Here is a 14,624-nt window from a genome sequence, read left to right on the forward strand (position 1 = left end):
GCAGACAAACATACATTATGAACTGTGTGTGCTTTCACCAGAGTCTACATGTTTGCAGTTAGTAGCACTTATTCATTTAACATATTGTCTGAGTGATACAATATACAGAATTAATTTTCACACCACACAAAAATCAAATTAGAAACAAAGCAAGGCTTTAATGAAGAATGTACTACTTCTATAATTCTATAAATCATCATTAAATACTGAAATGACTATACTCCAGAAGCATCCCCTTTCTTTTTCAAAGTGTAACAATGTTTAGATTTTAGATGGTATTTGTTGTTGTGTTACTGGCCCTTTATTTTCAGCCTTTAAGACTTGCTTACATGACAGTGGATGGAAATATGTGGTGACTCCTTCATTTTGTCTGTAGTTCATAGAACCAGCTTTATGTTGTCTCCTCTGATATCTTATTTGAACCATCTCTTTCCTTTCTCTGTCTTTCCCCAATACAGCTTGTTTACAAGTAACTTACCACTCTGTATCCTGTTTAACATAGTATCCTTGATTTACTGCCAAATATTCTGTCTTGACGTCTATTTTTTTGCATTTTCCCTACATTCTACTTCTTTTCTCCTCTGTTCTTTGACCTCATTGAGGTATCTCTTTGCATTACTTTCTACTTTAGAATATAGTTCCTTGTGCCTACTTTTAACTCCTAGAACCATCTTCAAGATGGCTTTGTCATCATATGGATCTCTGTAGCACTGTTCCCACATTTTTCACGTTCACTCTTTTCTGTTTTATTTATTTGCTCTTTTCTTTCTTTCTTTTCCCAGGATAGTGTGACAAGTTTTTCTTCACATTCTTTAGTTTAACATCGGGGTAACCCCTCTAATAACTGTCCTCCTCATAATTTGTATGAATTTCTGCATATGAACCCTTCTTAACACCCCCGCCCCCACTTTCCTTAGTTCTGTGAATTGGCCTGTTTTGGTAATGCTGTGTAAATGACAGCCATATCTCGTCATTTGTTTTTCTCTTCTGCTTTTATTGATAATTCATGTCTGTCTCAACTCAGAACTTTTCCTCTGCCTGTGGGTCAACATTTGCTTTTATAATTTCCAGTAAGACAAGTTCACATCTTATAGCTACAAAAACAAGTAGCTCTTGCTTTATCCCCTACTCCCTCAGCATGCTATTACAACTCTTCACTAGGCGTAGCTTATGGCTTCTTTGTTCCATGACCTACTTTGTTTTGGCCAGCCCCTATGATACTGATCCTTTTTATCTTCACTTACTTAGATGGCAGTCTTGCCTTCTTGTTCCTTATTGTTTTGTTGGTTACTTGAATTACTACTGTTGTCTCCTCCCCTTTGTGGTGCTGAGGTCTTCCACCCCCTGTGCTGTTGATGGGTTGATTTCAATGCTTTCATCCCGCTTCACTGCAGTCCGATCCCTCTTTTCATCTGCAGGATCATGCGATACCTACTCATTAGCCAGTGTGTGGCTTCTAGTCTCAGTCCATTTTATACACTCAGTCTAATACCATCTTTCTCCTGACTGTCTTAGAATGAAGAAATAAGGTAGCAATTTCTGTATTTACTTGAAAAGTTGGCAACAACTGAACATAAGTTAATTGAATTAGACGATAAAATTTAAATAAAGAATGTGTACTTAGTAATGGTCCCAGAAAAGGAAGAAATTTAAAACTATGTTGAATACATAAACAAAAAGAAGTTTGATTTGTTCTGCTTTTTCAGCATAAAACTTTGCAATTGAGAAAGATTATCACCTTCCTTCATTGGAAGCATGTGGTTGACCTACAATTTTCCAAAACATTTTCAAACATAACTAAATCAAATCAAGGCAAACTCAGGGTCATGCTGTTTAATGCTAGGAGTTTAAACATGAAACTGCACTCCCTGGAAGCACTCCTCACCTTAGAGGATGCTGACATCTGTGCAGTTACCGAGACATGGTTCAAGGTCACTGAGAGTACCCTGACTGTACAAACCTACAATGTCTTCCACATGTCCAGACCACAAAATGAGTCTGAAGGAACCAAAGGAAGAGGTGTGTCCATCATCATTAAACCAAATACACTTCAAGACTAGTCAAACAGCATGACTCTCACGAACTACTCCATGAACAGTTAACTATTGGGAAAGTACCGTACCACATCATTGCTAGGTATAGATCCCCCAACCATGAACCAGAATAAGCACACTGCCTACCTCAATTTACTGGAATCCCTCGCCAAAAAGCCTAACACCTTAGTCATGGGAGTTTCAGCTATCCTTCCATAGACTGGGGACATACACAAGCAAAAACACACTCATCCAGAGGTTCCTGGACTTTGTTACCACAAATGCACTGGTACAGATAGTCTGCATTCCCACTAGGTGCTCTAATGTAGTCATCAACATGGGGGGTCACTGTACTTCCACATGCCTGATGCCCTCCCTGGCTAACTCAGACCACAAATCAGTCTCGTCTGAAGTAACTACTGGAACTGATGCCCTCACAAGAATAAAAATTATAAAAAACTTTACCAAAGCTAACTACAGCCTACTAAACAATGGCATAAAAAGCTTCATACCAGCCGCAATCACAGAAATCAATGATCACAATGCAGAAGTGTACACAAATGCCTTGTACAAACACTTAAGTGACTGTGTAAACTCTGATATGTCTGACCAGATCAAAACCAGGTCTTCCCATAAAAACAAGTCACCATGGTGGACTTCAAGTATAAACAGATTATATCACAAGAGAAAGAAACCGTTATCCAAAAGCATGAGGGATATTACTCTGCAGAGGAAGAAATCCTTCCTAAGCCTAAACAAGAACATCTGAAATCTTGTAAAGTCTTCTAAAGCAAATTATGAAACTATTATCGCATCTTTAGCCAAGGATAATCATAAGGCATTCTTTAACTACATCCAAAGTTGAAAAGGGAATGCCCAGCTATGTGCTGAACTGGTTGTAGAAGGGATCACTCATACTACACTGGAAGATATCGCCAACCTGCTAGATGAAAAACTCAGCAAAAACTTCTCCCCCCATCCCAACCTACCACATCCCAAAGCATACCTGACACCAGCCCTCTGCCTAGTATTTTTAGAGAAAAGCTCATCTCTGCACTCACCAAGGCCATAGACACAGCCTCAGTGGGACCAGATAATATCCCAGGTTGTTTACTAAACAATCTAAAACAAGACCTAGTGGACACACTTGGAGTTCTCTTTAATCATAGCTTGGGAACTGGCTATGTTCCTGCAAAATGGAGAACAGCAACAGTAATCCCCCTGCACAAAGGGAGGCCATCAACTAACCCTGGGAACTACAGACCCATAATTCTAGCAAGCCTCATCTGCAAGGGCATGGAATGAATTATCAAGGCTCTTATCAACAAGGACACAGGCAACCTCCAAACGCTGGACCCAACCCAGTTTAGCTTTGTTAAAGGTAGATCATGCTTATTAAACCTGGTGGACTTCTTTGAGAATGTCACCAAAGCCATGGACAAAGGTAAGACAGTGCACACTGCCTATATCAACCTTGCCAATGCTTTTGACACAATTCCCCACTCTGGCATCATTGAGAAACTCCCCCAGACAGGGATTAATCCTTACATTATTAGATGGGTAGCCAATTGGCACACCAAAAGAGCACACTCTGTTAAAATTGGTGACTCCACCTCCACCAGTAGACCTGTCACCAGTGGAGTACCACAGGGGTCTGTGCTGGGCCCCTTACTGTTTGTCATCTATTTCTCAGATGTCCAGGCCAAACTAGATGGCCTTTGGCTCACCAAGTTCACTGATGATTGCAAACTAGGAGCAATCATTGAGTCCCCCTACAATGTCAACATATTACAAGAAGGACTAACACAAACAAATTATTGGTGCCAAAGCCATGGTCTAAAAACGAATGCAAAAAAAATGCATTATTATTCCCTTTGGCAAAATGAAGTTCCCTACAAATTACAATATTGACAGCACCACCCCAGAGTTCCAACCCAGTGGTGTGAGACTTGGGAACACAGGTTGATAGCAATCTGAAATTTGACCACCAAGTTTTCACAGTAGTAATGAAAGACTTCTACATTGTGCACCTCATAAGCAAGGGCATAGCATCCAGGTCAAGGGATGTTCTACTTCCACTGGACACGACCCTCATAAGACCACTAACAGAGTGTAATGCAACCTTCTGCATGCACCTCACCAGACATCTGCAGCAGCTGGTGAGACCTCAGAGCTTTCTCACTAAGAAACTACAGGGACTCCAAACCATGACCTACATGGACAGGCTGAAAGCCCTGTTACTTTACTCTGTATCTTATAGGGTCCTGTAAGGTGACTTGTGCCTGGCCTATAGGACAATCTCCAACCCTGCTCTAATGGAAATGCTACACATCCACAAGTCAAGTGACACAAGAGTCACTCACTCTCATACCTGTCACGCTCTTAGTACAAGATATCTGGACAAAACCCAACACAATGGGGGGGGGGGGGGGCAAAGGCCCAAAAATAGGGACATATTTTAAATATTGCTCTGATAAACATAGAAAGTTGTTAGAATAATAGGATTTGCATTAGCATGCATTTTCTGAAGGATACGAAGTCTGAAAAATCAAATACATGTCATTATTTGTGACTTTAATTGTTAGATCATCGCAGTCATTTGTCAAAAAACACAATTTTTATGAGGAACAGACCAAAAATATGAGGCAAAAATCTGGGCATTCTGCAAAATTCTGTACAGTTGAGAGGTATGAGAGTCACTCTAGGGATCTCAACCTAGCTTGTGACATTAACAGAACATGATGGAAAGACAGATATGTCTCCCAGAGACTGCTGCTTCTCAGGAATAGACTTCATATTCATTTAAAACAGAGCTCTTCATTGACTCTATTCAAACGCAACCTAGGTAATTGGATGGGAGACCGCAAATTCTCCCCTGGTGTGGCACCCATGTCCCTCATGGACAGAGGTAGCGGGTGTAGATTACAGACCAGCTCTGTTTATAAATTCATTCAGTGAACTACCCAAAAAGAACAAATGTGGATACTTGGGATTAGCATGTTTAGGCTTGTAAAGGCTCTAGGGCTGCTAGCCTAGTAACCTCCTATGAACCTTTGAATTATAGTAGTCAACCATGTAAACTGATTTTTGAAAGACCAGATATTATTATTAAATTTACAAACCAGCTAAAATGCAAATAATAAATGTTAGAAAGGTCTGTTTCTTCAATAATTTTTCAGAACAAACAACGTCACTGAGGTTGAAGTTTTGCAACTCTGAGGGATCTGCGTCTTCAAAACTTAAAGTCTAAATTGTTCTACTGTTTTTTTCTCTGTTTTTTTTTTTTTTTTGATAGAATGAGACTGTTTGTAAATTTGATGAGAGGGTGTGAAAGAGTTTATAATTTTAAAAGTTGAAAATGTCGTTGGAAGTAATCAACCTGAGAATCTGTGCAAGATTTTTATAGTTTAATGGAAGATGATTAGCATATTACACATAGTGTGAGGAGGACACCCAAGAACATACATTTTTCTTTAAATGCGGTCAGATGCAGTGGCAAAAGAATCCATGTGATAAAGTTAGTCTCTGGAACTGTTTGGTTAACCCTGAGTACTGAGATGATTAACAGACATTTTCAATACTGAGAGGTCTCTCAGCAACATATTTTTTGTTTAAATGTGGGCGGATGGCAATGGTCATTATTGACTGAGGTTCTCTGATAAATGTCTGGGACCATATGTGCTCCTTTGCATGATGATTACCGTCTGCAATTATATAAGTATAATATCTGAAGTATCAAAATGTAAGTATCTATCATGTTTGCTTTTGATGTAAAATATTATTGCTTGTTGGAATATATAGCATTTTTCCTTTCTTTATACAAATACCTGATGACTATTTTTTCATTATTTTATTAAGAGACTATAGGACTATACATATGATATTAAATAATGTTACTTATGGATATGTCTGGCAATTTGACCAAACAATGATTTCCTCAGTCATTATTCCATAGGTGCAAAGACTGTACAAGATTCAACTCTGGTTCTCCCTTAGTTTAAACATTGTACTTACTAGATGAGTTAACCATCTGTTGAAGATGAAATATGCCTATGATATGATTTCAGCCATATAAATAACATCTAAGGGTGTAATTTGCTTTGCTTTGATTAGACAAAGGGGATTATGTTTTCAATTCATGGTTTGGACTGCAGTATGACTGTTGAAAGAGAATGCTTTTTTACTGATGTGAGATTGGCCAGTTTAAAAGGAGGGCTTTGAATGCTGGGATGCTTGTGGAACTGATTTGAGTTTTATGGTGATGTTCACTGGTCAGTGGAGATCCATATTTTTGTCTATAATGTATGAGATGTCAGTTTTCCACAACTAATTTGCAAGGAAACATGTTCATAGGTTCATAGGTTCATACTAGGCTATCTGCCCGAGGGCATTTACAAGCCTAGCCCATCGTTTTGTGGCTTATGCCACCCCTTTAGTATGGGAAACTATACCCATTATTTTGCTGTGCCTCTGTCGAGCAGTGACACTGAGGTAATCCCTGGGGTATATCTGCGATCTCCCATCCATTGGTCAAGATTTCTCTTGAACAAGGCCAGCGAGGTGCTCTGCCTCACATGTACCGGGATTTTGTTCCACAGCATAGGGAGTCTTTGGGTGATGAATCTATCCCTCCAGCACGTCCTATTAATAGCCGTGTCGAGGTTTAAGTCTCCCGCCCTTGTGGCTCTGATGGATCTAGATTTTTTGAGGTGAAGCATATTCATCAAATCTGGGTTTGACATGGCCTTGTATGTTAGGCAAAGGTCACCTCTGAGCAAGCGTGGCGACTGAATAGAGCTGGAGTTCTTTCAGTCGGGCAGCATAGGACAGATTTTTGAGACCCTTTATCCTTTTGGTGAGGAACTTTTGTGGCCTCTCCAGCTGCTGCAAGTGTTGGGTCAGATACATTCCGAATGGGGCATTGTACTCAATCATTGGTCTGATGAGTGATGAGTAAAGGGAGACTATGACCTCCCTTGATCTAGATGAGAATCCCTTCATGATAAGGTGGGCAATGTAGAAGGTCTTCCTAACTACTTTAGCTACATGGGTGTTGAATGACAGACTACTATCAACCTGGGTCCCCAGGTCCCTGATAACTTCTTCTGTGCTCAGTGGATTGCCACCTATTTGGTAGCTAGGGGTAACCTTGTTTTTCCCGAAGGGTATGACTATGCATTTTTGGCATTTAACTTTAGGCCGTGGCTCTGGCACCAGTTATCCATTTCTGTGAGACCCTTCTGAAGGATATCTGTGTCAGATGTGTTTTCTACTATGGCGCCCAGTTTGCAGTCATCTGCAAACTTTGTCAGCCATAACCCTCCTGTGTTTGCTTGTACTTCGGAAAAGTAGATGCCAAACAAGAGTGGGCCCAGGACTGAGCCCTGTGGGACACCACTTGTGACAGGCTTTGAGTCTGATATGGCGCCAGCAACTCTGACCCTGTGGGTTCTGTCACTCAGCCAGTTTGCAACCCATCTTGTGATGTATGGGTTAACATTTAAGCTGATGAGTTTTTCAATGATACCCGAGTGGGGTATTGTATCGAAGGCCTTAGCCAGATCGAGGTAGGCTGTATGGACTGCCTTTCCCTCATCAATGGCTTTGGTGACTGTTTCGAAAAAGTCAACCAAGTTTAAAAGGCATGATCTGCCTTTGACAAAGCCAAACTGGGTTGGATCCAAAGTCTGCAAATTCCCTATGTCTTTATTTATGAGGTCCATTATGATCCTCTCCATGGCTTTGCAGATAAGGCTTGTCAAGCTAATGGGCGGTAATTTCCAGGGTCGGTGGAGGCACCGCCTTTGTGAAGTGGGACCACAGTTGCAGTGCGCCACTCCTGGGTACGTATCCAGAGGTAAGACTTTGATTAAACAGCTGTCCTAGCTGTGGGTTTAATTCCTCATTGAGTTCGTGGAGCACACAGCCGGGGACACCATCAGGTCCCATGGATGCTGTGTTTTTGCTTTGGAGAGAGCAGTTCTCACTTGGGCTGGAGATTTTTGGGGGCTGCAATCGTTTGATATAGATATCTCTCCTTTTGGCGGGGGAGGGGAGAAGTTTGCACTGAACCTGTCAGCCAGTATGTTGGCAATGTCTGTAGGATCAGTAATCTTCACATCATTTTGAACTAGTTCTGAGCATATCTGGGAGTTTCCTCCTAGGTTTCTAACATAGCTAAAGAAGGTCTTATGATTGTCTTTTGAGTCTTTAGCTATTTTTCTCTCGAAATTTGCTTTGGATGATTTTATGAGAGCTCTTAGTTTTTTACTTATAGTGATCAAGGGTGTCTTACCTTTTAAGGATTTTGCTCTATCTTGTAGTAGCTTCCTCCTTTTGTTGTAGAGTTTGTTTATGGCTGGGGTCCACCAGACTGGACACTTGCCTTTGGTACAAAGAGTCTTTGTTTTGCTTGGGATTGCCTTATCCATGCAGTCCTGCAGGTGCTGGTAGAAGGCATTTGTAAGTGATTCAGCGGCTTGAGTACTGTTTTCCGCCGGCTCGGGGGCCTTAAAGGAGACCACACTAGTCTTTAGAAGTGTGAAGTCGGCTTTTGAGAAGTTCTTTACTGTGGTCTTTTTAATTTCAGGTGGGGGTGGGATGAGGACCTCCAGCGAGATTAGTTTGTGATCTGATCTCACCAGTGAGGGGTATACTTCCGGTGTTGAACATTGTGCTCCCATGTTCGTGATGATGAGATCAAGTATGTTATCTCCTCTTGTGGGGATGGTGACTAGTTGTTCCATGGCATTTGAGTTTATGAATTCCAGGAACTTTTGGGCTTTGGGCTTTAAGTGCTATCTGTAAGCTCTTTCAGTGCAAATTAGTAATCGTCATTGTATGGTGGATCTTGTGACATTTAATGGATACAGTTATAAATGTAAACAACTAAAAGTAGCACAGACGACATAGAAACTGACTGAGTTTCCTGGAAGTGGAAGTCGCAATGATTATAGAGATATACGTAGGGTAATCCAGTCGTAATTAACATGGGAAATGACTAGATTAGATCACCTGCTCTCTAGCACGAAACATAATTGTAAATTGTTCTTCTTTTCTATATTGTATCTGTATCTCAACTTTGTAACATGGAGCTTTTCTCCCCGGGCTTCCACTGAAAACAGGCTCCCTGAGCCCAGTGGACATCCCCAGTCATCAAACTGGAAATAAATAAATAAATACTGCATTTTATTTTTCCTGAGTAATTGTAAGAATAGAAGTAAGAATTGCTCTCTTCAGTGAGAAAAGGATTTGTGTGAATAATGAATAATTATCAGCTAACTTCCATTTGAACCTGATCACAGCCAGAATTACCAGCCAGAGTGCATTTATAAAAGGTTAAATATTGTGGGACTTCTTAAATATGAATAGATTAGAGTCTAATTATTAGAGGAAAGAACAACCTGTAGAGGGGAAGGCATTAGACTGGACATACATATTATGAGTAACTTCCCTTATCCATAAGTATGTAAGATTTTCCTCAGGGCAGATGTTACATATAGGCTGTTAAATAGGGGCCCAAAGGTTATAAATATACTGGTGACTGGTCACCGTAGGGGTTAAATGGAATTCTAAAGTTCTGAAAAATAAACCACTATAGAGGTGCCCTTGGGAACCAGATGTTTATGGTGATAGTACATGTGACAATGATAGGAAGGACAAACCTAGTGATTTAAGATGTAAAATGTTGTAATTAAATCAAAAGGTGCTTCAACAAAGTATTAGTTTAAGGGTGTGCACATGTATGCAACCAGCTTATTGTATGTTTTTTATTTTTTATATTTTTCCTCCTAACAGATTTGTTTGTTTTTCAGTTGAATTGTACAGGTTGTAGGTCACATTAAAGGTGAAATGATTTATCGTGGTCTCATTTTTATATCACAAAAACCTGGCATTTTAACAGGGGTGTGTACACTTTTTATATCGACTGTATATACATTAATCTGCAACTAAAATTACAGTTAAAAACTACATCACAGAAATTAGGTACATTGTGATGAACAGATAGTAAGGTCTTCTAGTCACTTGAGTAGAATGAAGTGAGAGGTGTTACAAGGTAGTCTTCTTGTTTAATGGGTTATGTAATTAAGGGGGGTTACATTGTATATCACATGTACAGCTTGGATTTTATAACAAGTAGGTTTATAGTGCAGCTTTAAAGGGCTTTAGGGAGTCTAGTTGGGTAATGGTAGAGGGGGGGGGGTATTCCAAAATTTGGATATGTTGTAGGAGTATAGGCATTGTCCTGCTCTCTTGTTGGGTTTGGCTATACTTAATAGGGTCTTCTCAGAAGAGTGGAGGGATCAAGTAGGGGTATATGTGTGTAAGATGGATTGGAGAGCAGGGCAGCTATCGGGTTGGAAAATCAATTTATGGGCCATAAACAGTTGAGTAAATTGGAGGTAGTGGTGGAATTCTAGCCACAATAGGTTTGAGAGAGTGATACACTGGTGTGAGCAGTTAGACCAGTATGATGCAATTTTGCAATTTTATAGTCGCATTGCTGTAGCTTACTCCTATGTGATGTATGGAGGTTGGTGAAAATGGGGCTGCCATACATAAGGGATGGAATAAGCAAAGGGTTTGCTATTTTGTTCCTAGTTTAATTATTAAGGTATAGTTTGTGTAGGTATAATTTGCCTAGTTTGAAATGGGTCTTCTTTATTGTGTTCAATATATGTTGTTCAAAGGAGAGTTTATTGTCGATAGAAAATCCAAGTAGTTTTGTGAATTGTACCTGTTCGATTTCTGTTTTGTTATGGGAGAGAATTTTGAATTCTGTAGTTGGAGGTTTTGATGAGAATAATAACAGTTTGTTTTTTTTTGGCCAAGTTTAAGTATCCAATCCACCTATTACATGTCTTTGGAATATAGAAGGAAGCAGGAGCATCTATGGAAAACCCATGCAAACACAAGGGCCTGCAGACTCCACACTGAAGGCATACAAAATCTGAACATTCTGTAAAAATCTGAACAGTTGAAAGATACTGTCTGAGATTTTACAGCTATATTTATTCATGATGGGGTTCCCATACTCCCATACTCCAACATCTGATCTATTAAAAGTCAAACTAAGGCAGTTTAAGCTGATAATGTATATTTACAGCAAGAATAGGTGTCCTGTGTTAATAGTTAGTATAGACATATAGTAGCCTTTCTACTACTATAGATGTTGAAATATCTGATTACAACAGACAACAGATACTTGCTCTTTCTGAATACATATGATATCTCCCATGATACCATGAGAGGGGAGCTGTAGCCCTAAGATTGGAGCAGGCCATCATTAACAAGGTAAAACAAACAAAAATATCTGCTTTTTGTATCATAACTAGGAACTTCAACTTCAACTTAAATGTTATTATAATGTAACAACCAGACACATAAGCAAATATCAAAAGAAGTCAAAATGTAATACAAACTGAAAACCAATATAAAATATTGCAAATATGATAAATATATAAGACATCTGAGTACAATGCACTCACTAATTTATAAATAACATATGAAAGTCCCATTGTCCAATCAAACTGTAAAATTCTGAAGCAGCAAGTCTAAGAAAACATGGACCAAGATCCATATCTCCACATCCAAGAAAAATGCAACATGCTTGGATGCCAAAACCAGCTTGACAAAATAGGAAAATAAAGGTGCAACACATACAAGATTTAAATCCTAGAACAACCCACAAATCCAGGCCGTCACCAAATGATGACTCCAATGGTAAGACTGCACACATGCACTCCAGATATCAGTCAAATAATATATTGGGAAACAGCAGCCGAAGCACATAAAAATCAACACATCTAAAGACGCTGAACATTTGGTGTCTCTGAGACACAAATATAATGTTGCAGAGTCTGTTCCCACCAAACATTTGACAGATAAATTTTAATCACTCATTACTGTTTGCATTACTGCTTCACAAAAGTAGAGGCAGATGCAAACTATTGCAATGTTACAAATAAGGAAATGCAATGTAATCTAATGTAACAGTAAAATGCAGGAGCAGCTAAAACATTCATAAAATACTTGAATCTAACTGCACTTATCAAACCAATGCATAACTGTAAAAACAGAATTTAAATATCAAAATAAATGCTCAATGTACAGAAATTCTGTAAACAAATAATAAAAAAAATTCCAAACATTAGTCCCTAGGCATTCAAAACTCCACCATCTTCGGACAAGGGCAGAGTCCCTCTAGTAAATGGATGGAAGTAGTGCATGACATTGTATTTTATGACAGAGAAATTCCTGGCTCCAAGAAGTTCTTACTTCAATTTGCTGTAAAATATGCCTCATTTTCTTTCATAAAACAGCTCAGGTCTGTATCTTGACATTTACATTAAAAGGAAAAGAAAAGCTTCTTACCGGATACAAGCATGCATTCCTGGTACTCTCACCCATTTCATGAACTGTAATGAGAGTAAAAACATAATATTAGTAATAGCGATAATAACATGAAATATCCCAATGTTTCCATAGCAGTTAATAAATGCACCAGCAGTGTGAGTGACTTTTAATAACATTACTTTCCATTAATGTGAACAACTCACCCCTAAGACCATTTTGTTTTTTTCCTAACCATGAAGGAGCCTATTGAGCAGCAAGGAGCTTGCCATCCTGGCCTAATGGTTAAGGTGTTTGCCTTACAAACTCAAGGTGCAGAGTTTGAGTCTCACAAGGGATAATTGGCTACACTTACTATAGCTCGCATAGGGCAGTTAGCCTAGTACTAACCTATGAATCCCTGATCCTAGGCTGGAACATATGGGTGTCGATACAGTTATCCAGTTCATTTTTGAACATGTAGATTGACAGACTGAGTTTGATTGGAGGGGGTTATCACATATGCATGAAACTGAGATATGAAGTTGCTGTATTTCATGCTATGGTAGATATTTACTTTTATTGGGGTCAAGTGCTTAGGTCAATGGGAGAGATATTCTTTGCATTTCCTCTGTATACAGGGGCATAATTACCTCCCTAGCAGTGCTGTTGACTTATGAAGGATTAGGTGTACAATTCCATGTGCCTTATTGTGATCATGGCTTTGTAATGGAGCCACACAGTTAGTGTAGAAGTCTAGATTAATGGACTGAGTGCTTTTGTGGTAACTTATCATGTGTGTGTGTGTGTGTGTGTGTGTGTGTGTGTGTGTGTGTGTGTGTTTGTGTGTGTTGAGTGTATGCTGGTGAGGGGGTTTGAACCTGGCACAGACTATACACCAATGAGTTCTGAAGGAACTTACATAGCCAGCTCATATGTGGTTAGAAGATAATTGCAGATGTTTAATGCTGCCACAGTAGCAGAATATATGTAAGGCTTAGTAAATGCCAATGCATATCCCTGTCCACAGACAGAAGAATGGAGAAAAAGAATTGCCATAATGACCAACCAGGATGACAGCCACTGACCTGTAACTACTGCAAATTAGATCAAGGCTAGACTCTAACTTGTGTATCATACCAAGAAGATTCATTGACCAGCTGTACCTACCCAACATAAGCCCAAAACTAGCCCCAGAAACAAACTGCCCTGTTGGTATCCCAAATTAAACAGGATATACAACAAAGGAAGAAAACATTATGGCAAAAATCAGGAGGGATAATTCCTATAGAGATAAAAACTCTCTCATCAAACAAAATAGGCAAATAAGAGGTCTAATTAGGTCAAACAAAACCGAATTTGATGTTAAGATAGACTTCTACTTAAAAGATAACCATAAGCTTCCTTAAGAGCAGCATGCATCAGTGTGCCAGACTGGTGGTTAATGGTGCCACATTCCCTGAATCTTGGTGTAGTGAGCCTGTAAGCAGATAAATTCAGTTCCAACTTTACCCCCTGTCTCACCCCCAACCACCCCCAAGAAATACCCTCAAACATAACCCACATAACTATAATGAGGGAGCATGTTCTGGGTGTGCTCACTAAAGCCAAGAAAACAGCCTCAATGGGCCCCAGTAACATCCCAGGATTCCTCTTGAACAGTCTAAAATATGACTTACAAGGACCACTTTTTAGCAATAGTCTAAAAATAGGCTTTGTGCCAAAAGAATGGAGGACTTTGGACTTTGGTTGTTATACCCTCCATAAGGGAGCACATTCAATAGATCCTGGAAACTACAGACCCATTACTTTGACTAGTCTTATTTGCAAAGCCATTAAGGAATTTTCATGGAAATTATCAGCAAGGATATAGGAGACCTCCAGATACAGATGGATTCTTGATTCAATGTCTGTAGTTTGAATGGGGATATAGAGGAGCATATAATAATGGAATAATCAGTGTAGTGAAATGAGAGTAACTTGCTTAGCCATGGTATACAGATATTAAACAGCAAATGATCTGGCACTTTATGCACTGGGACCTGTTGGAGAGGTAATTGATGATACAGTTAGCAGTTTGTTAATTTAGGCCCAGAGCCAATAACTTGTAGAGGAGCAGAAGGGGATAAGAGCCTGTACCAAAAACCCTTTCAGAGGTCGATGAATGGTATGGAGACAAGCTTTCCTTGAGTCCTTTTGCTGTTGATAGTATCAAGGTATGCTATCAGGGCTGATTCAGTGCTATTCTTGCATTAAAGA

The 14,624-nt window shown here is 39.5% G+C and overlaps 1 long non-coding RNA gene across 1 annotated transcript in view; it reads right to left on the bottom strand.

Moving 5' to 3' along the window:
- Positions 1 to 14,624, bottom strand: part of LOC122794783 — a 94,543-nt gene that overhangs the window by 30,668 nt on the left and 49,251 nt on the right. Inside the window, exon 3 of the long non-coding RNA XR_006363697.1 lies at positions 12,408 to 12,451. This is a non-coding gene — a long non-coding RNA (uncharacterized LOC122794783). The remainder of the gene's footprint in view (positions 1 to 12,407; positions 12,452 to 14,624) is intronic.

Source organism: Protopterus annectens, chromosome 2.part1 (assembly GCF_019279795.1).
Source record: "Protopterus annectens isolate FY-2018-M chromosome 2.part1, PAN1.0, whole genome shotgun sequence".
In the NCBI taxonomy this organism is placed as follows: Eukaryota; Metazoa; Chordata; order Ceratodontiformes; family Protopteridae; genus Protopterus; species Protopterus annectens.